The sequence below is a fragment of the Anolis carolinensis genome, chromosome 1, assembly GCF_035594765.1.
Source record: "Anolis carolinensis isolate JA03-04 chromosome 1, rAnoCar3.1.pri, whole genome shotgun sequence".
NCBI classification, from domain to species: Eukaryota; Metazoa; Chordata; class Lepidosauria; order Squamata; family Dactyloidae; genus Anolis; species Anolis carolinensis.
The window spans coordinates 8,053,715-8,075,161 of NC_085841.1; the positions used below are offsets into that span (position 1 = coordinate 8,053,715).

The 21,447-nt window shown below is 39.3% G+C and overlaps 2 long non-coding RNA genes across 4 annotated transcripts in view; one reads left to right on the forward strand and one right to left on the reverse strand.

Moving 5' to 3' along the window:
- Positions 1 to 7,515: 7,515 nt before the first annotated feature.
- On the reverse strand, positions 7,516 to 19,710 carry LOC100562103 (uncharacterized). 2 transcript variants are annotated; one of them, XR_507154.2, is made up of 4 exons: positions 19,550 to 19,710; positions 16,594 to 16,688; positions 12,302 to 12,458; positions 7,516 to 7,838 (listed from the first exon to the last, which is right to left on the reverse strand). It is a non-coding gene; the product is annotated as an uncharacterized LOC100562103 (long non-coding RNA). The 2 variants fall into 2 exon arrangements; XR_010002572.1 differs by lacking the exon at positions 19,550 to 19,710 and adding an exon at positions 17,268 to 17,417.
- Positions 17,444 to 21,447, forward strand: part of LOC134296030 (uncharacterized) — a 28,644-nt gene continuing 24,640 nt past the window's right edge. Inside the window, exon 1 of one of the 2 annotated variants that reach the window (XR_010002589.1) lies at positions 17,444 to 17,539. This is a non-coding gene — a long non-coding RNA (uncharacterized LOC134296030). The remainder of the gene's footprint in view (positions 17,540 to 21,447) is intronic. The other variant, XR_010002593.1, reaches the window with a different exon arrangement.

Consider the following 21,447-nt stretch of genomic DNA (forward strand, 5'->3'; position numbering starts at 1 on the left):
CCTGAAAGACCAAAGTTTGGCATCCACTATTCTAGAATAAGGAAGGAAGATCTGAAATTTCTTAGTGAGATCTTTAACTTGCCTCACCTCAAAGGCTCAGAGTACTCAATTCAGGATATTTCTTTGTTCCAAGTCAACCCATTGGTTTAGCTTATTCAGTATTGTCTACAGTGATTGGCAGCAGTGCTTCAAAGTCCCACCTCCCTAGGACTGCTTCCTGGAGTGGACAGGGACAGAACTAAAAAACCTCTGAATGCAAATAGGAGTTCAATTGCTAGAAAAATTACTGTAGTATTTTAGGGTGCAAATATATATGTTGTCCAACTGATTTCATTGTGATAGATTTCAGTGGTACTACCCATGCTCAAAATGCAGATATTAGGAGGTTGAGAAGAAAAACGAACTTTTCTACACACTACACAATTGTATCACTTTGATATCCTTTTAACTGACACAGTTCCATCCTATCAATTCATGGGAACTGTAGTTTGATGAGGTGCTAATGCTCTCTAGTAGAGAATTCTAAAACACCTCCCAAACGTTGTGAGTCCCATCCATTCATTTAACACTCAAGAGGGTTGTGTATATCCATCTTCAATATATTAATAATGAATAGGAAACATTCCTGATGGTAAGAACTATTCAACACTGCAATATCCTACTTCTTCTAAGTGTGAGGAGGCTTCCTTCTCTGGAAATATGTAATCAGAGTCTGGTTAGATGGTCATATGTCAGGACTGCTTGGGTTGGGCATTCTTGCATGTCAGGAGGATAGCCTGGATTGTCCCTGTGGTCTCTTCCAAATCTATTATATGTATAATCTTTATTTAACTTGGTACAGTACAGTGGTATAGAATAATGACAGAAAGTAAGAGTAGCACACACAAGCTCACAACATGTTCTTTCACCATCAATGTATGTTAAGAGAACTGCAAAGAAAAAAGAGGTTGATGTATCAGATTGCTCCTGTTCCATTAAAACACTTCATGTGTTGGAATCCTATTAGTGGCTTCCACATGTAGAAGTTCATCTACAAAAGAGATCAGGGATTTCTGTCCTATGCAAAAGGCTCACATTCCATTCATAGTTGTAAAATCAGAGTTTTGCATGAAAAGCAGAATGATACAGATCGATTCACATTTTGCATTGCACATGGATGCAACCAGGTATTTAGTAGCCCATTTGATATCTTAGTTTAGTTGTGCAGTATCATCATTCATTAAAAGTATTATAAAGAAAATGTCAGGTGTAACTACTGTGTATAGATTTACACTACACATTGCAGGTTTGTCAACTATGGAATAGCTGGTCTCATATCAAGAAAAAATTACTCTTTCCTCTTTTGAACACTTGCAATGACCACTAATCTCTTTTGGTTTGTGAATGGACTTCAAGTCAAGAAGGTAATTTTTTTATATTCTGTGGCTAGGTTACACTCAACCACCTCCTCTTGAAGATACTATACAATGCAAAAACGTTGGTGGTTTTTGCAAAACAGGTCCGTGCCCAACGACTTTCAGCTTAAGTGGAACTTGCCATGGGGGAGCCTTGAGCTGCTGTAGAAAGTAAGTAGTCTGCCTAGATTGGCTTTAAAAGTTTGTGTTGTTATTGCATAGTTTTCCTAAGAGAACCTCCCAATGATCGTACTTCACATTCTGCTCTTACATTATGTGAGATGAACTGGTCTATTTGTACCTGCACCCAATGCAAACTTTCTTTCTTTTCCCTTCTTTTGATATTTATATCTCACATTGCATCTGGGACTCCCAAGGTAGTGTATGAACATTAGTTTAGAACCGTTTAAAACAATTATCAAGCTCATTTGTCAAAAACAGATTTGAATATTGATATGACCCATGGACACAATGGAGAGGAAGAACACCAATGCAGCTTAAAGGGGCCACCCATCCCTAGCTGCTGCTGCTGCCATTTCCCCACCCAGGCATTCAAAAAGTCTATAAACTTGCCATGATGGAGAAAGTAGAGGGATTGAAGCTTCATTTCGGTTTTCCCAGGATGGATAGATTCATGTCGTCTTTCACCACTTTACTTGGATACTGAAGGAGTTTGACCCAATCAATTTCCATGGCTGAACAGGGATTCAAACTTTGGTCTCTGCAGTCCTAGTCCAAAACTGAAACTACACATACAGCACTGGTTCTTTATCATTTAACGGCCTGAATCAAATGTGGAATACTGAGTTAAATGTTTATGTAAAACCTATTGATTCAATTGGTCTCTTTCAGTTGGGAGTATAAATAGTGGCCTTGAATTCTTTTCTTCTTGAGGTTAAATAACAAGATAATTTCACCCTAAAGTAGCCTTGAAGGCACATAAGAACAATTAAATGAATTCCCTGTCCAACAGCAACATTTTTCTGTGAATCAAGAAGAATGGAGGTAATGGTTTCAGAAAAAAAAAGACAAATACAGTGGACCGGCACATTTGCAGATCCGATTTGTTGCAGATTCAATTAAAATTTTCCTTCTAGGAATTGTTGGGTCTTTCAGAAAGAGACTATCTCTCTAGAAATCTTAAAATCCTCCAACGTGAACCTATGGTCAAATTCCAATCATAGAGTCATGCTGGAGGGCTAAAGGGTTCATAAAGAGATGTTCTCTCTCTTTCTCATTTTATATACACACACAAACATACACAGTCATGTAGCCCATCCCACAACAGTTCAAAATCCACTGCTCCTTTCCCCCCAAATAGTGGCCGCATAGCCACTTACTGCCTTCCAAGGAATTAATTCATACAAAGCCTATATGGGAATTTTCAGCCTTAAAAATTGGAGATGAAAATTAGCTCAGGTGCCTTTGATGAGCACTAAAATTTAGGGAAGAGAAGGCTAGGAACTACTATCAGCAATGACATCTAGCTTGAACATTAGTGACATCAAAGTACAACCGCAATAGTGAGCGGATGCCTTTATGGACTTCTTCAAAGCATTCACTTGGTCACCATGAGGAAACGAGGTGCTGTGTTAGAAGAGAAGTAGAACTTCACAACCAAGGGGTTACGGTTGCTATCACACAACACCATGTAAATCCCACTGCCAGTTTGCTATCTCTCTGTTAAGGATCCATCTCTTGCTATTAATGGGAAAACCATTCCATAGCCACATTCCCATCACATTCCCATTGCCTCCCACTCTCCCACTCCATTTTGTGATTCCCAAGACATTTAAAAATGAAACTTGCTGTAATTGTGAAGTTGTGCAATTTTTAAAAAGTATTTTAAAAGTTATAGAGTAGTGGAACTGTGCAAGGGCAGTTATGAGGATAAGCGCAAGTATCCTTATAGGACCATGGATTGGTGAATCTGCACAGTTGTACCAACGCTGAGAGGTAAGATCCAAAGAGTGATTATCCTGGTACGTTTTTGCTTTACCTAATTGCAAGACTGCAATGGGATAGCAGCTTCGTGCACGGCTGGCCTCCTTAAACTTCTTGACAAGTTGCTATTGGAACGGTTCCATGCTGGGAATAATTATATCAATTGAACATGACCTGCACAAGGAAATGAAAGCTTTGTTCAATTTCTTGTTGATAAGCATGGACCAACAATGTCATCCTGAAATTTAAGGTCGATCAAAGACTAGATCACTTCCATGTGGTAGCTGTTCAACTGTTACTATAACTGTACCACAGCAAAGTTAATGTATTCCTTTTGAACCTTTACAGGACTGTTCCCTAACAATGTCTTTGTGTCATGATTGTGCCACTTCCATCAACATTACATCTGTCTTGGAAGTAAATCAACCCTGATATCTTCGTCATCACTCCAGGGATTTCCTATGAATTCATCACATCTAAGCACAATATCTACAGTTTGATTGCAATGCTTTTCTGTTTGAGCGGCATTTCCATGTTCTTTTAACTGGTGCAGAAACCAAACTCAGAACTTGCATGGCTTTCGGCACCTTAACTCACGAGAAACATTTGCTGCCTGTCTGTCTTTCAAGCACTTCATAAAGGGCCAGTTTCATGTTATAATATCCTTCAGACTTAAGTAGAAATAAACTGATGAGCATCATACTTGTGTCTGTCGTTGATTTCAAATAAACTGCAAAATGAGGGTCAAATAAATGCTGGCAGAAGTAACAACTAGCAAGCTATTCAAACCATTTCAGGGGTAGCTCTGTTGACCGTATAAAACATCCCAAACCCTTGTTGTGGTATTACTTTTAATAGGATTTTTAGAAAGCATATATTCCATGCAGAAGCATCAAAAACTATCCAATCCTAGGTTTTTTTTAAACATGCAAGGATGATTAAGAGCTTCACACTAAGTAGGCATAAATTTGCATTTTCTCAGGATTATTTTGTATATTCAAAAGGAGAACCATATTTTACTGCTCTTATTTTATTGCCACTGCTGTCCTTATGAGATCAGGACCATTACAACCTTGATCTAATAAGCCTTATTCGATAGAGTGTGGACTCTGTAAATCTGACCCAAAGCAGCCTCGGATCTAACATGCATATGCTGAATCTGGAATTGTTGTCCATGTGTCATCACTTTCTTGCTGGCCATGCTGGTGCTCTGTTCTAAATAGAGGCAACTGCAGTGTCCAGGGGCTCGGGCAGAGATCCATGGATGGCTACATGTGGTAGCAGTGGCAATGCAAAACAAGCCATCCTGTTTTCCGGGGCTGATTAGAATTGGACCTCATTCAACTGTCCACACTGTCCTGAAGCCCTGGGATACCCTAGACTTTTAAACAAACTCTACTGTATCTCCCAATGTTGCCAAAAATGGAGCAAAGTTGAAGTATAGCAAAAAAAAAAAAAAATCTGATATACTAATCGCACACCGTTGTGCATTGTGAAGACTTCCAGCAGTCCACTCATATTGAGTGTGAGTTTTCAGTTAATGTAACACTTGTCTTTTTCATCAGGAAAAAATGATCAAACATTTGCTCCAAGAACACTTGCAAACTTATCACATGAACTATAAGATCCGTGGTGTTCTGTTTGTCTCTCGTATTTTTTTTAAAATGTCAGGAGCAATTTGAGAAACTGTAAGTCACTTCTGGAGTGAGAAAATTGGCCACCTGCAAGGACGTTGCCCAGGGGATGCCCAGATGTTTGATTTTTTACCATTCTGTGGGTGGCTTCTCTCATTTCCCTGTATAGGGAGCAAGAGCTGACAGATAGGAGCTCACCCAGCTCCCCAGATTCGAACCGTTGACCTTTTGGTCAGCAGTCCGGTTGACATAAGGGTTTAACCCATTGTGCCACTGGAGGCTCCACCTCTCATATGCAATTGTACCATTTAGATAGCCCTTCATGACATATTGAATTATGTCTTCCCTCACATGTTATTTTGTTCTTTCGTCTTTCCCCCGTTGTCCCTAAGTATTTCTCTTCATCATATTTGTCTTCCTTTTTTCTCTTTCTCCCATTGTTCAGCGTGGTCACTGGAGGAATGTTTATCTCCACCCTCTTCCCATTTTTTAAGAAAAAGCAACTGAAATCCCAACTCTTGTGAAACTAAAGATATTAACCCCCCCCCCCATGGGACACTTTTGCCTCACGTGAAGGATGGAGAGAGACAGGTGCCATCAAACAAGGTAGCCCCACTTCCCTAATTTTTGACCACCTGGCCTTCAATTGTGGAGATGTTGTCCTGGGTGCGGCAAGCTCTAAACATGGATGACCCATCGAGTTCAGAGCTCCTATGGTGCGCCCCAACCATTTCTGCAGCCAAAATGCAGGTGTAATGTAGTCCATCCCTTTTCGTTTCATGTCCGAATACTGGTTGGTCTTTCGTGGAGCAGTGTTTGTGATATGAAGTCTTTATTTTCTGAGTTGTGTGTTTTCTGGGCATTATGGCCATATTCCAGAAGTATTCTCTCCTGATGTTTTGCCCACATCTATGGCAGGCATCCTCAGAGGTTGTGATGTATAACCTCACAACCTCTGAGGATGCCTACCATAGATGTGGGTGAAACATCAAGAGAGAATACTTCTGGAACATGGCCATACTGCCCAAAAACCACACAACAATCCTGTGATCCCGGCCATGAAAGCCTTCGACAACACATCATTATTTTCTCTTTGTTTTCTTATTTAAATATATTAAAATTGGTTGATAATGGACTATTGAGGGCATAGCTTAACTCAGATGAAGGTCTTCTCTCCCTTTTCAGAATGTCTTTGTACTTCTGGAATTTATTTTATTATTCATTATTTTATTATTTTATTATAACTTGTGAAACTTCATGATTGTTAATAAAAAGAATAATAAAAAATTTCAAATCTCTTTAAAATTTGTTCTGCTTCAGAGTAATTGTTTATCCATCTCCCAGGGGTGCTCTGTGCCTTTTTATTCTTTCTGAAATGGGAGCTGGACTAGATGCCCATCTGGAATCTCTCTCTAATAAAGGGTACAGGTTTTCCCCTGACGTTAAGTCCAGTCATGTCTGACTCTGGGGGTTGGTGCTCATCTCCATTTCTAAGCCGAAGAGCCGGCGTTGTCCGTAGACACCTCCAAGGTCATGTGGCCGGCATGACTGCATGGAGCACCATTACCTTCCCGCTGGAGCGGTACCTATTGATCTACTCACATTGGCATGTTTTCAAACTGCTAGGTTGGCAGGAGCTGGAGCTAACAGCAGCCACTCACTCCACTCCCCGGGTTTGAACCTGGGACCTTTCGGTCTGCAAGTTCAGCAGCTCAGTGCTCTCTCTAATAGGAAGGCAGAATTGCCATCTGTTGGGATTCAAACTATAGGAAAAGACAGTACACCTGAACATTAGGAAAGACCTCCTGACAGTAAGAGCTGTTTGACAGTGAAACATGCTTTCTGGGAGTCTGATGGAGTCTCCTTCTCTGGATGTTCTTAAACAGAGACTGGCTACCTCTTCAAACGAACAATTGGAAATGTGCCATTGCACCAGCAGTTGCCAAAGGCACGTGGGGTGCCTCATGGTGCCTCCATGCCCTCTCTCCTTCCCCCATCACATAGTGAGAATGGGCCAGGGCTCCTTCCTCATCATATGGGAGAAAGGGTGGAAATTCACATTGCCCCACTGCCATTACCCCCACCATGTGGGGAAAAGGGAGGAAAGTGCCGGTAGCTCCATCAGAGCTACCTGAAAAACACTTTCCTCTTTGTGGTATAGGAGGAAGCAACTTCTGGTGCTTCGCCTCCACTTCTGAAGGAATGTGTGCAGGGCCTGCCATGCATTGTTTGATAGCAGCCATCAGGCCCCATCCAAACCATGACTAAAAGCAGCAAAACGGGCTATTTTGCCCCATGTGAAGAGGTCCTGGAGCACCATCCTTCAGGAGTACTTCAATGTATATGGAGAGGGTTGGAATGGATAGCCCCCAGGAATCTCTTCCAGTCCTAGAATTCTATGATTCTAACTTTGGCAAACTTTTTGGCTGAGCTAGAAAGAATGAAACAGATGGAGCAATGGTATCATTCTGTGTAAAGCAGCTTGTTGTGTTTTTTTTTAAGATGGTGTAGACCTAAATAAATAGGGAGACCATCATTCAAAATCAGTTCACTGGTAATTTTTTTTTCTTTTTTAGATTTTCATTCAGGCAGATCACAAGATCTATTTCTCATTCTTCTACTAGTGAAAATACCACAATGAAGAGTTGGTAATAAAGCAAGAACTTCCAGGTCTTCAAGGAGAGATGTGGTACTAGGTGCTGCCCTTTCATCCAAATGCCTTATAATTGAGAGGTCTGGCATCTTCCAAGGAACGTTGAAAATTACAGAACAAATATTTGGCCATTTTCCATTTCTTCTAAAGAAGAGCTCTTCTAATGATTAGAACTGCTCTCAGCGTATTCCATGTATCACTTTTGGGTGACGACTGGCAAGAAAAATAAAGCAATATGTGGTCATTCAGGGTTAATTTATTACTAGCTAAGGCAATTGCAGAAGTAGGAGCTTACTATGAAATCAAAGGAGTCATAATTTTACCATTAAACTATAGCATATAAAGTAGTATGAAACTACATTAATGCAACAGTATAGATGTAGACCTGGAACAATGTTTATACAGGCAGGAAAACCCAGACTCACCATAAGTTAACTTCTGGTTGTTCCTATTTATTTATTTCTCGCCTCTCCTTATGGCTCGAGATGGGGCACAACATATTCCGGTAAGAATTGCAAGTTTTTCATGAATTAAATAAGCTTTGTTCCATTTGGGGCAAAGGCAAGGGATACAGTGTAGCTACACTCTAAGAGCCCTCTGATTCTTTTTAGGACCCATAATATCTAGTTATAGCAAGACCACTGATGAGGACAAGGGGAAATCAAACACATTTTGTTAATTTAAGAATCCAAAATGACCATAACAGATTAGAGAGCTGGGCCAAAACTAAAAAAGCAAATTTCAGTGGAGAGACATTCAGAGTGCTATAGGAAAAAATGTGCATATATAGAATGGGCAAAACATGGTTTGCCATTAGTATATATGTGAAAGGAATCCAGGAATCTTAGTAGATCACAAGCAGAACATGAATCAGCAGTGTTATGACTTAGTAGCTAAAAAAGCCAATGAGATTCTAAGCAGCATCAATGGGAGTCTAGTGTCTAGACTAAGGGAAGTAATTGTACACTATATTCTGCTTTTGCCAGACCACACCTGGAATACACTGTCCATTTCTGGGCACCATAATATAAGAAAGATTTTGACAAACTGGAACATGTTCTGGTGACAATCATGATCAAAGGTATGAAAGCCAAATCCAAATGGAGCAGCTTGGGGAGCTGGGTGTGTTTAGCTTGGAGAAAAGAAGGCTCCTAGGTGACATGATAGACATGTTTACATATTTGAAAGGAAGTAATACTATGTGCTTCATAGACAAGAACACAGAGCAATGGACTCATACTATAGAAAAATTCCATTAAGAACATTAAGATCTCAAGGGACATTATAAATAGTAATGGAGATAATGGGCAACCTTGTCTTGTTCCTTCACTAATTCTGAAATTTTCCAGTTCAAATCCATTTATTATAATCTTTGCTTCTTGTTGTTCGTATATTGATTTTATGGCTTTTGTAAAGAAATATCCCATATCTAATTCTTGCATAAGTAGTTAAAAAAACCCAATTCACATTGTCAAAAGCCTTTTGAGGGTCTCATGCTATCAGAGCACATTTCTTCTGATTATAGCATTCATAGTACTCAATTACATTAATTATTGTTCTTACGTTGTCTTTTATGTGACGTCGTGGGAGGAACCCTGCTTGTTCTTGTATCTAATCTAAGAAGAATGTCTTCAATCTATCGGCTAAAATATTAGCATAAATCTTATAGTCTGTATTTAGAAGTGAGATTGATCTATAATTTTTAACATCACTCGGGTCCGACCCTTCTTTATGTATCATTGTAATATTTGCTTTTTTCCAGGATTCTGGGATCTTTTGTTCCTGCATTGCTTGATTCATAACCTTCTTTAAAAATGGCATTAATTCTTTTTCAAAGATTTTATAGTAAATTGTTGTATTACTATTTATAATGTCTCTTGAAATATTACTGAAGAATATAAGAGAAGATAAAGAACTAAGCGGCATCAAATCCAATGGATACTATACAAAATTGGATAACGAAAATAGAAGAATTCAGAATGGTTTCGGGCATAAAAATAAACAAAATTAAAACAATGATTTTAACAAAAAACATAACAAAAAGAAACAAGAAGAACTACAAGAAAAAACAGGAATACAAGTTGTCAGTAAGAAAAAATATTTGGGAATAATCATTAGAGCCAAAAGTTCCCAACATCTAAAAATAATTATGAAGAACAATGGAAAAAAAATAGGAAAAGAATTGGAAAATGAAAAAAAAATCGCAGCTCTCTCTGATGGGAATAATATCAATTTTAAAAATGAATGTACTCCCAAAAATGCTCTTTGTTTTTCAAACAATTTTATTATAAGAAATAAAGAAATCTTCAGGAAATGGAATATGGCTATAAAGAAATTCATTTGGTAAAGGGAAAAATAGAATAAAGTTTTTAAATTTAACCAATGATAAGAAAAGTGGAGGCTTTGGACTCCCAGATCTGAAATTATATCATGATTCATGAGGATTACTCTGGCTGATAGATTGGTGTAATTTGGTTTAGACAAAAAAAATTAATACTTGAAGGTTTTGATTTAAGAAGCGGATGGTATGGTTATCTATGGTACGATAAGAGAAAAGTAGAAAAAATGGAAATCATTTCATAAGATCATCATTAATAAAAATTTGGAAAAACTATAAAAGAAGATTTAATTTAAAAAAACACCATTGTGGTTATCTCCTACGGAAGCCCAACAAAGAAGAGAATTAGAGTGGGACAATTGGCCAACCTATGAGGAAATCCTAAAAAAGCAATCGGACACTTACTTCCTAAAGTCACAAGAGGAATTAAAATCAAAATACAAAAATGTAGCCTGATTCCAATATATACAATTAAAAGACTATTTTAATAAAGACAAACAACTAGATTTCTCAGATAAGGACTCAATATGGGATAAAATAATAAGGAATTGACAAAAAATTGATTACAAAAATATATAAAACTCTACTGTAATGGTCAACAGAAATGGAGCAAGTAAAGGACTGGATGGTTGAATGGGCTGCCAATATCGAACATAATATAAAAATGGAAGATTGGGAAAAATGTTGGAATAAGAAATTAAAGTATACATACTCCTATGATTTAAAGGAAAATTGGTACAAGATGCAATATCAATAATATATGACACTGAACAAATTTGCAAAATATTATAAAAATGTACAACTGAATTGTTGGAAATGCGAAAAACATGTAGGCACTTTTTATCATATGTGGTGGACATGCAAAGAAGAAAATAAATTTTAAAAAATTAAAAATGAAATTCCCAATGAAACCAGAATACTTTTTATTAGATATGACAGATTTGACTTTTAATAAAAATCAAGATAAATTATTTACATATTTCACTACCACAGCAAGAATAGAATATGCAAAAAAATGGAAGAACAAAGAAAAACATAGTATGGAAGATTGGATTATAAAAATCACGGACATTATGAATATGGACATTTTAACATATCATTTAAAAATTATCAAGCTAGTCCAATTTTAAAAAATGGATTGGACATGTTTTAAAGACTGTACAAACTTATAAAACAGGAAAATGTTCATTTGAGTAAAGACAAATATAAAGAAGGTTAAGAAAGAAAGACAACTACCAAGGACTTATCCCAAGAGGAAGAGTTTAGAAGTCAACAATTACCCCTGTCTGTTAGATCCCATTTGTCTTTCCCTCTTTTTTTACCTTTCGTTCCCCCACATTCCATTTTTTAGATTAATTTAATAATATTTTATATAATCAGTTTTAAATAAATAAAGAAAAAAGTATTGTATCTCCCTCCTACAATACCCTCTTTCCTTTTTTCTCTTCTTTCTTTTTCTTCTCTTTTTCTTCTATGTGTTGTTTAATAAAAATATTTTAAAACATTAAAATCTGTTCAATAGTGGAATCTGTTACTTTGGAGTGTAGTGGCATCTGCTTTGGATGTTTTTAAACAGACTGGATGGCCATCTGTCAGGACTGCTTTGATTGGGCTTTCCTGCATGGTAGAATGGGATTGGACTGGATGACCCTTGGGTCCTTTCCAACTATGATTCCAAAATCTACATGTTCCTGTAGATATGTAACATTCCCTTTCCAACTAGGTCAGTGATTCTCAACCCGTGGGTCCCCAGATGTTTTGGCCTTCAACTCCCAGAAATCCTAACAGGTGGTAAATTCACTGGGATTTCTGGGAGTTGTAGACCAGAACACCTGGGACCTACAAGATGAGAAACACTGAGCTAGGTCATTTTTTTTTTTAAAAAAAGAAAACTCTCATCTAAAAATACCCAAGGATAAAAAGCAAATAAATTTTTGAAAAAAATGTTCCACTCCCCTACTTTCCCCTACTACTCCATTTCCCGGGCTGTGGCGCAGGCTGGTGAGCAGCCAGCTGCAGCCAGCTGCAGCCAGCTGCAACAAATCACTCTGACCAAGAGGTCATGAGTTCGAGGCCAGCTCTGAACCTGCGTTTGTCTCTGTCTTTGTTCTATGTCAAGGCACTGAATGTTTGCCTTATATGTGTAATGTGATCCGCCCTGAGTCCCCTTCGGGGTGAGAAGGGCGGAATATAAATACTGTAAATAAATAATAATAAATAAATAAATTTCCTTCCCAGGTGTTCTCCTGTTAAAATCTCAGATAGCAACTAAAATGTTAACCACTGCAAGAAGCTACTGCTCTCCCATGGCCGTCAAAATTAGGAACATCATCCTCACCGTTTCAGATATGAATATGCAGACAGTGTTGGTGTGCAGCAAGGTTTGTGTTTTGAACACCTTCCAGATCTATTGTAGACTAGGGGACAAAATAAAGTCTTACAGACCCCTCCAAGAAAAAGACATTCCTCTGGAGTTCTGGAATAGAATACTGTTTCTGTAATAAAAAGCACCACAAAAATAGACAAACTGAGAAATACACAAAACTAAAGATGGTGGAAATATTATTAATATCCCATTAAAAAGCATATTTTGTTGGTTCTATTACAGTTGGAAATAATGTTCCCCCACTATGCTGAGATATGTTGGTGGGATTGGAGACACCCTTAGAGGCAGCATGGTTTGGGTAGAAAGATCGTGGAGACAATGTGACCCAGGGACACAGAACTGTTCTTCTCCCCCACAGGGCTTCTCAAATGCTTTTCTTTGAATTATTGTTTCGGGGTGGGGGTGGGGGACTCAACCCAAATGCCCAAAATACACCTGGGGGTTGGGGCCATAGTCTAGTTTTGCCATGGTTCAATCTCCTAATGATACCATTTTAGGCTAAGAAAATTCCTTGTTTTTAAAAGGCCCGGGCTGTGGCGCAGGCTGGAGAGCAAGCCAGCTGAAACCAGCTGCAATGAATCACTCTGACCAGGAGGTCATGAGTTCGAGGCCCGCTCGGAGCCTATGTTTGTCTTGTCTTTGTTCTATGTTAAAAGGCATTGAATGTTTGCCTAAATGTGTAATGTGATCCGCCCTGAGTCCCCTTCGGGGTGAGAAGGGCGGAATATAAATACTGTAAATAAATAAATAAATAAATGTATGATCTGGAAGTTGACGGTAACATATTAGACTTTTACAATTTGAAAGTATTTCTTTAAATGCCAAAACAAAAGGGCATTTAATCAATCAGATGGAAAAGTGCATTGAATTCAGGGTTCAATTTTCACAGCTAAGATCCTCCAGTGTTTGCATTTCATCCGTCCAACCAATAAAGCTTGCTTCTGAACAGATGCACACAAATCATATTTTCAGAGGTTACAGGTACAGGACTCTCACAGGATCCTGAGAGAACTCCTTGCTGTTAACCTTCGGAGTCTCCAGTGCAAAACAAGTTGACTATATAGTCATGCTGTGGCCAGAATCGTGAAGCTGGAATATTAAATGCCTCTGTGTGTGTCTATACTGTATGTTTTTTGTCTGATGGCATTGAATGTTTGCCAAATATATGTTCATTGTAATCTGCCCTGAGTCCCCTTCGGGGTGAGAAGGGCGGAATAGAAATACTGTAAATAAATAAATTAATAATAATAATAATAATAATAATAGTTCAACTTGTGATTGTGTGATACGAAATCCAGCATATCTATCTTGTTTGCTGTGTCATAATAAAATAATAATCATAATCATAATCATGCTGGAGGACCTAGAGAGAACATTTTAGCAAATGTGTGTTTAAGTAAATACTCAGATTTCAACACACATCCTAATTTCATCACAATAATAATATTGAAATAATTAGGACTATTCTACATAAATGGGGCCCCTGGTGGCTCAGTGTGTTAAAGCGCTGAACTTGCGGACCAAAAGGTGCCAGGTTCAAATCCCAGGTGCGGAATGAGCACCCACTGTTAGCCCCAGCTCCTGCCAACCTAGCAGTTCAAAAACATGCCAATGTGAGTAGATCAATAGGTACCACTCTGGTGGGAAGGTAACGGCGCTCCATGCAGTCATGCCGGTCACATGACCTTGGAGGTGTCTATGGACGACGCCAGCTCTTCGGCTTAGAAATGGAGATGAGCACCAACCCCCAGAGTCAGACATGACTGGACTTAACGTCAGGGGAAACCTTTACCTTTATAATAATTGGTGGGAACAATCGGTTAATTGTAGCTATTTGTAAAAATCAGAGCTTTGGAGGGCAGGAAAAGTCCCTGATTGTCCTATAATACCCATATGCTAGCATTCTTTCTTTAAAAAAATCTTATTCTTACCCTCATTATGACAACTGTGGGCCCTTCCAGACAGGCCCCCTATCCCAGGATCTGATCCCAGGTTTTTTGTTTATCCCAGATGACCTGGCAGTGCTGACTCATATAATCCAGTTCAAAGCAGAAAACCTGGGATCAGATCCTGGGATATAGAACCTGTCTTGAAGGGTCTTTACATTGGGTTGTTGTATGTTTTCCAGGCTGTATGGCCATGTTCCAGAGGTATTCTCTCCTGTCGTTTTGACCACATCTATGGCAGGCATCCTCAGAGGTTGTACCTCACAACCTCTGAGGATGCCTGCCATAGATGTGGGCGAAACGCCAGGAGAGAATACTTCTGGAACATGGCCATACAGCCTGGAAAACATACAACAACCCTGTGATCCCAGCCATGAAAGCCTTTGACAACACACAGTCCTTACATTACAATATATAATCAGGTATATGCCTAGAAATTTAAGTTAAAACTCAGCCCAAGAAATCTGGAGCAACCTACCCATGAATCAATGTAAGTACTATATCTCAAATGTTATCAGAAAAGGAACCATCTCCTTCTCTATTAGTGTGATGAAAGAAGAGAGCTTAGTCTGTTCAAGGAGAACCCAGAAGAAGTACCCTCCACTCTTTCTACTGCATGATAGCTTCTGACCTTTTTGAATATCTGGCAGTAAAATGAATGTCGTAGCAGCTGGTGGAGGCTATTAGGAGCCCCCCGGGGCAACTGTACTGCTTTCCCTGTTATCTGGAATGATCCTAAGCTTATCTACATATCATATCAAAATCCATAATTTTTGCTACAGAACCTACCCTTGACTTATACCTGAGGTCAACATATACATGAATGTATACAGTAAAAGGTAAAGGTCCAGTCATGTCTGACATTAAGTCCAGTCATGTCTGACTCTGGGGGTTGGTGATCATTTCCATTTCTAAGCCGAAGAGCCGGCATTGTCCGTAGACACCTCCAAGGTCATGTGGCCAGCATGACTGCATGGAGTGCCATTACCTTCCTGCTGGAGCAGTACCTATTGATCTACTCACATTGGCATTTTTTTCAAACTGCTAGGTTGGCAGAAGCTGGAGCTAACAGCAGGCGCTCACTCCGCTCCTGGGGTTTGAACCTGGGACCTTTTGGTCTGCAAGTTCAGCAGCTCAGTGCTTTAACACATTTCGCCACCGGGGTGAAGTGTGTATTTCTCCTTTATTTTGAAATGATAAGGAAAAGTTACAAAGTATAAATATAGCAGATGTACCCTGGGAATTATCCGTAAAAGGCTGACTATATATTTAAAAAAACCTTCCTTTTTTATTGCAAATGTTCCTTTGCTTCTATTGACTTCCAGAAAGTCTCAAAGGAGAGGGAATGACTATTCTCTGGAAGCACATTGGTAGGTGATGTGTTGTGTAAAACACTAGTGGGATTCTGACAGGGCTATAGCCAGGAAAAAAATTTTGGGGATGGGTTGAAACCTTTTTTTTTAGCGAATTATGAAGAGTAGTTCCATAACACCAGGCTGTGGCGCAGGCTGGTAAACAGCTGCGGCAATAAATCACTCTGACCATGAGGTCATGAGTTCGAGGCCAGCCCGTGGCAGGGTGAGCACCCATCAATTAAAAATAAAATATAGCCCCTGCTCATTGCTGATCTAGCAACCCGAATGATAGTTGCATCTATCAAGTAGGAAATAAGGTACCACTTATAAAAAAAGTGGGGAGGCAAGTTTAACTAATTTACAATGTTGGAATGAGGAAGTGAGGAAGTGCCATCAGAGTGGATGATGAAGCAGCTGCTCCCCCCTGTGGCCAGAATCGAACTTCCCCTCGGGAGAAGGTTAAATTGCCTCTGCGTCTGTCTGTCTGTTGTCTCTGTCTCGATGTGTTTATGGGCATTGAATGTTTGCCCTATATGTACATAATGTGATCCGCCCTGAGTCCCCTTCGGGGTGAGAAGGGCGGAATCTAAATACTGTAAATAAATAAATAAACACAAAATAATTTAGAAATCAGGCTCCATCAAAACACTTCAATGGACACTCAAGACAGATAAACTTCAGTGGACACTCGTGAGGATTTGGCTAACCAGTTAAGATTTATGAGTAAATTTCTTTAAAAAAAACCCCTGAAATATTATTATTTGGGGGGGGGGGTTGAACCCCTAACCCCTCCTCCTTGTCTACAGCCCTCGACTCTGTCCATAATGTGCCATCAACCATCTATGGGAGATGACACCATATATGCAACTTCACTGTTACAATTGTGATGCCTGAAATTGACTTTATAGGTAATGCTCCATCTAGGATACCAGCAATTACTTACCTGAAGTAAAATTAAGTCCCAAAATTAGAATGATGGCAAATACATAGCAGGGCTTCATAGCACCAGAATGGGAAATAGTAGCATTTGTTCTGTCCCTGCAAGAAAAAACAGAGTGAGTGGGTAGAGACAGTATAACTGTGACTTTTCTATTCCTCAGAAGCTTTTTATATAATAATGAGGTGTTCCTCATAACATGAACATCAGAGTACAAAGAATTCCACCAATATTTTGATCAGGTCTGATCAGGTCTTGCATGGAAGAACAAAACTGATTAGATCATGGAATATGGAAAGCAGTGTTTCTTAAGTTATCTGATGTAGTTATTTGATCTTGGTACATTTGCTTCTCAGTGTACCAAGAATTAGTAACACATTTGTGACATATTTGCCTATTTTCTTGGAAAGTAGCCATGGAATGGGAACCAATGACTCTTCCCAAATATGACATTCACCCCTGCTTCGATTGCCAGAAAAATCGATTGCTTTCTCACCATAGAATAAAGTAGGTTGAGGTAAGCTACACAGCAATAGTCCCACGACCATAGAGGTCATGAGTATGGAACAATTAATGGATGAAGAAGGACATAGGTAACCAAATAATTCGGGTCTAGTTTGGTCACTAAGCATTATGTTGTGGGCTGAACCCATATCTACTATAATAGTGGCCACACGTACCAGGTTGAATCTCCTGTGATGCTTTGTTGATGTCCAGGCACTTCATCTGGGCTGAGACTACATCAGGCCTCCTTGCCCATCCCCTTAGCCTTGTATCACAATTGCCTCCTTCTTGTTGTATTCATTGCTGCCCTATTATGACCTCAGCTCATGGTTGCCCTGTTATGTCAGTTTGCACAATTGCTTTAATGTACAAGGGCTAAAGTTTAAGATCACAGTTCAAGAAGAATATTGACAAGATGCAACACATACAGAGGAGCAGGAACAAAATGGTAATAATAATAATAATAATAATAATAATAATAATAATAATAATAATAATAATATTGGGTGTTGTGCCAAAAGATCTCAGCCGGCATTGACAAAATTACAGACATTGACAAAATTACGATCTGCCAACTAAAAAAGGCCACCCTACTGGGATCTGTGCACATCATCCGAAAATACATCACACAGTCCTAGACACTTGGAAAGTGTTCGACTTGTGATTTTGTGATACGAAATCCAGCATATCTATCTTGTTTGCTGTGTCATAAAATATAACAACAACAACAACAACAACAACAACAACAACAACAACAACAACAACAATTTATTCTTATATCCTGCCCCATATCCCCAAGGGGACTCGGGGTGGCTTACAAAAGGGACCATGCCCAAACAATATAAAAATACAACAGTAAAAACAAATTCAAACACAGCAATAAATACATCAAAAAAAGCATACAACAACAACAATTAAAAAACAATTAAAACATGTTCAATGCCCTGAAGCGCTATAGTTGGTACTTCAATCTTCTGAATAAGGTTAACAAGGTGCAATGCATTATAACTTCTAGTGGAATGGTATAGCAATAAGGTGCAAAGTGTTGGAATAAAAAGCAGTAGGGGCTCACTTTGATGTTCTTCTTAATTAAAAATGGTTTGAGAAAAACAGGTTTTCAGATCTTTCCTGAAGGAGGTTCACGTGGGCACTAGTCTGATTTCTTTCGGAAGGGAGTTCCAGAGTCGGGGAGCCACAACTGAAAAGGCCCTTTTCTTCATGCCCACCAAACGCGTTTGAGACAATAGGGGGAGTGAGAGAAGGGCCTCCCCGGTGGATCGTAAAGTTCATGCTGGTACATAATAGGAGATGCGGTCACAAAGATAGGCAGGACCTGAACCGTTTAGGACTTTATAGGTAATAACCAGCACTTTGAATTGGGATCGGACATTTATCAGCAGCCAGTGGAGCTGTTTCAATAGAGGAGTAGTCCTCTCCTTATAATTTGCTCCAGATAACAACCTGGTCCGGAAAGTAAGCTCTATAAGGAGTGACTTAGGGAGGTGGCTACATATTAACTTCTAAATCGAAAATCAAATATTGTGTGAAATAACGTTTACAATAAACTGTAACATGATGTAATTTAAATACTGCCAAATGTACAACTAAATACATAACCAAATATGCCAGTACAGCCATGAACCATCAAAAGTTGAAAGAGGTCACAACGGTCATGCAGTCCAACTCCATTCTGCCATCCAGTTAAAGAACTCTTAACAGAGAGCCAACCAGCCTGTTAAAAAACTTCCAAAGAAGAATGTGTACTACATGGCGTTGATCTATGTGCAATGTGCAATTGTCTGGAAAAATACAACAGGTACAACTTTACTTTCTGCCTCATCACACTAGACCATGGACCCAGGTCCTGTCTGCCTGAGCAGTTTAAAGGCCCCTCCCTAAACTACAAGCCTCAGAATTCTGCAAGAGTCAAAAACTGGATTTAAAGTGGTTCTCAACCCTGGTGGCACAGTGCATTAAAGCGCTGAGCTGCTGAATTTGTGGACCAAAAGGTGCCAGGTTCAAATCCCAGGAGCGGAATGAGCACCTGCTGTTAGCCCCAGCTCCTGCCAACCTAACAGTTCGAAAACATGCAAATGTGAGTAGATCAATAGGGACCACTCCAGCGGGAAGGTAACGGCGCTCCAGGCAGTCATGCCGGCCACATGACCTTGGAGGTATTTATGCACAATGCCAGCTCTTTGGCTTAAAAATGAAGATGAGCATCAACCCCCAGAGTCGGATACAACTAGAATTAATGTCAGGGGAAAACCTTTACCTTTACCCTGGAACAGTCTTGCATATAATAAAAGGTGCTTGTTTAGGAAATAGGTCTGTTAGGATACAAATGATTGTTTTTCACTGCTATGATTTGAGATCTACAACAAAGTCCATATTTATATAATTCCCGTTTCTGTGGTGCCTCCAGCAGCAGCAATAACCCTGAGGGTTTGCCTCTTACCTTTTTGTCATGATATGTACAAGATGCTAGGATACATTCATTCATGTAGCATTTGAGTTCCAGGCACCAGTTCTGTCTTCTAATGAGATGTCATGTTTTTAAGAAAACAAAATGTCCTGTCATTTTCGCACCATGGCATTGGCATTAATTTTTCCCCATTGGTTTAGTGGAAATATGAACTCTGTCTACTTTTAGACACACACCATCTCTGCATGTGAGCAATTTTGTGAGCCCAGAGCCACTAGTCAGTGTTGATGTTTTGCTGCAATGTCTGGTGAATGACTTCTGGCACTATAAATCATTTTTCCTCCCAGTTGTTTGGATGTGAACAGAGTGTCCACCACCTCTTCTTTGGCTTTCATGTTGTGCTAATCTAGATAGGCTATCTGACAGAACATTCTTTCTTCTAGGGAAATGTTTTAGTTCAAAGTAAAATTCATAAAAGACTTTATCTACTGCAACTGTTTTTGGGTTGAGCATTCTTGGGGTCATTAGGACTTCAAAATTATGATGACCAGTGTAAACTTTAAACTTGCATGTCCTTCAAGAAAATTTCTCCAGATTTCTAGTGCAAATTTTATAGCTGTGGCTTACTTTTTCAGCCAGTTACATTCCATCATGGTAAATTTGCATGGCAGATAAACATAGAGCCATAAATCACCCTTTTCACCTCCCCCTCCCTGAATGTTAATCACATTCAGCTGAAAAACAAATGGTTGCTGAAGGTCACGGTGTTTTAAAATTGGCTCAGAACTAAATCACTAGGTTTTTGGACACCTACCATTTTTCTGTCATTCTAAATTTGGCATTTGGCAAACACTTACCCAAATAGTTCTATTTTTCTTTAGTATATATATATATATATATATATATATATATATATATAGAGAGAGAGAGAGAGAGAGAGAGAGAGAGGAATATTAATGGAGCCCTCCATGGAGGCATCTATGGACAACGCCGGTTCTTTGGCTTAGAAATGGAGATGAGCACCAACCCCCAGATTTGGACATGACTACACTTAATGTCAGGGGACAACCTTTATCTTTATATATATTAGCATTCAGTTTGTTGTGTAACATATTTTTCAGAACTCTTCTCAGTCAATTCATGTTTTTTGAATAAATGAGAATGTCATCAAGGCACACCATTACTCCCTGATACAAGCATTCTCTCAGTACTTTGTTGACGGGATTACTAAAAAAATTGTTGGGCTCCCACCAACGCAAAAGGCATGCCACAAGACATATATTGTACAAAAGCTTAGTATTCAAACATTTCATGTATGTTTTTTTAAACCCAGCATGGAGCCGAGAAGAGGTGTTTTTAGACCAGGGGCCACAGAAGGGGACCTCCTGCTTTTGACTTTGGATTAAGAGGAGTATTTTTACATCTTTGCCCCTTCATGTAGATAGAAACAACCTAAATTTATTTATTTATTTATTTACAGTATTTATATTCTGCCCTTATCACCACAAAGGGGACTCAGGGCGGATCACATTATATACATATAGGGCAAACATGCAATGCCCATATACACATAGAACTGAGACAGAGACAGACGCAGAGGCAAGTTAACCTTCTCCTGAGAGGATGTTTGATTCTGGCCACAGGGGGGAGCAGCTGCTTCATCATCCACTGTGACGGCACTTCCTCATCCCAATCTCATAAATTAGTTAAACTTTGCCTCCCCACTTTATAAGTGGTACCTTATTTCTTACTTGATAGATGCAACTATCTTTCGGGTTGCTAGGTCAGCAACGAGCAGGGGCTATTTTTTTATTTTTAATTGACGGCTGCTCACCCCGCCACGGGCTGGCCTCGAACTCATGACTCATGGTCAGAGTGATTTAGTGTAGCAGGCTGCTCACCAGCCTGCACCACAGCCCAGCCCCATGGTC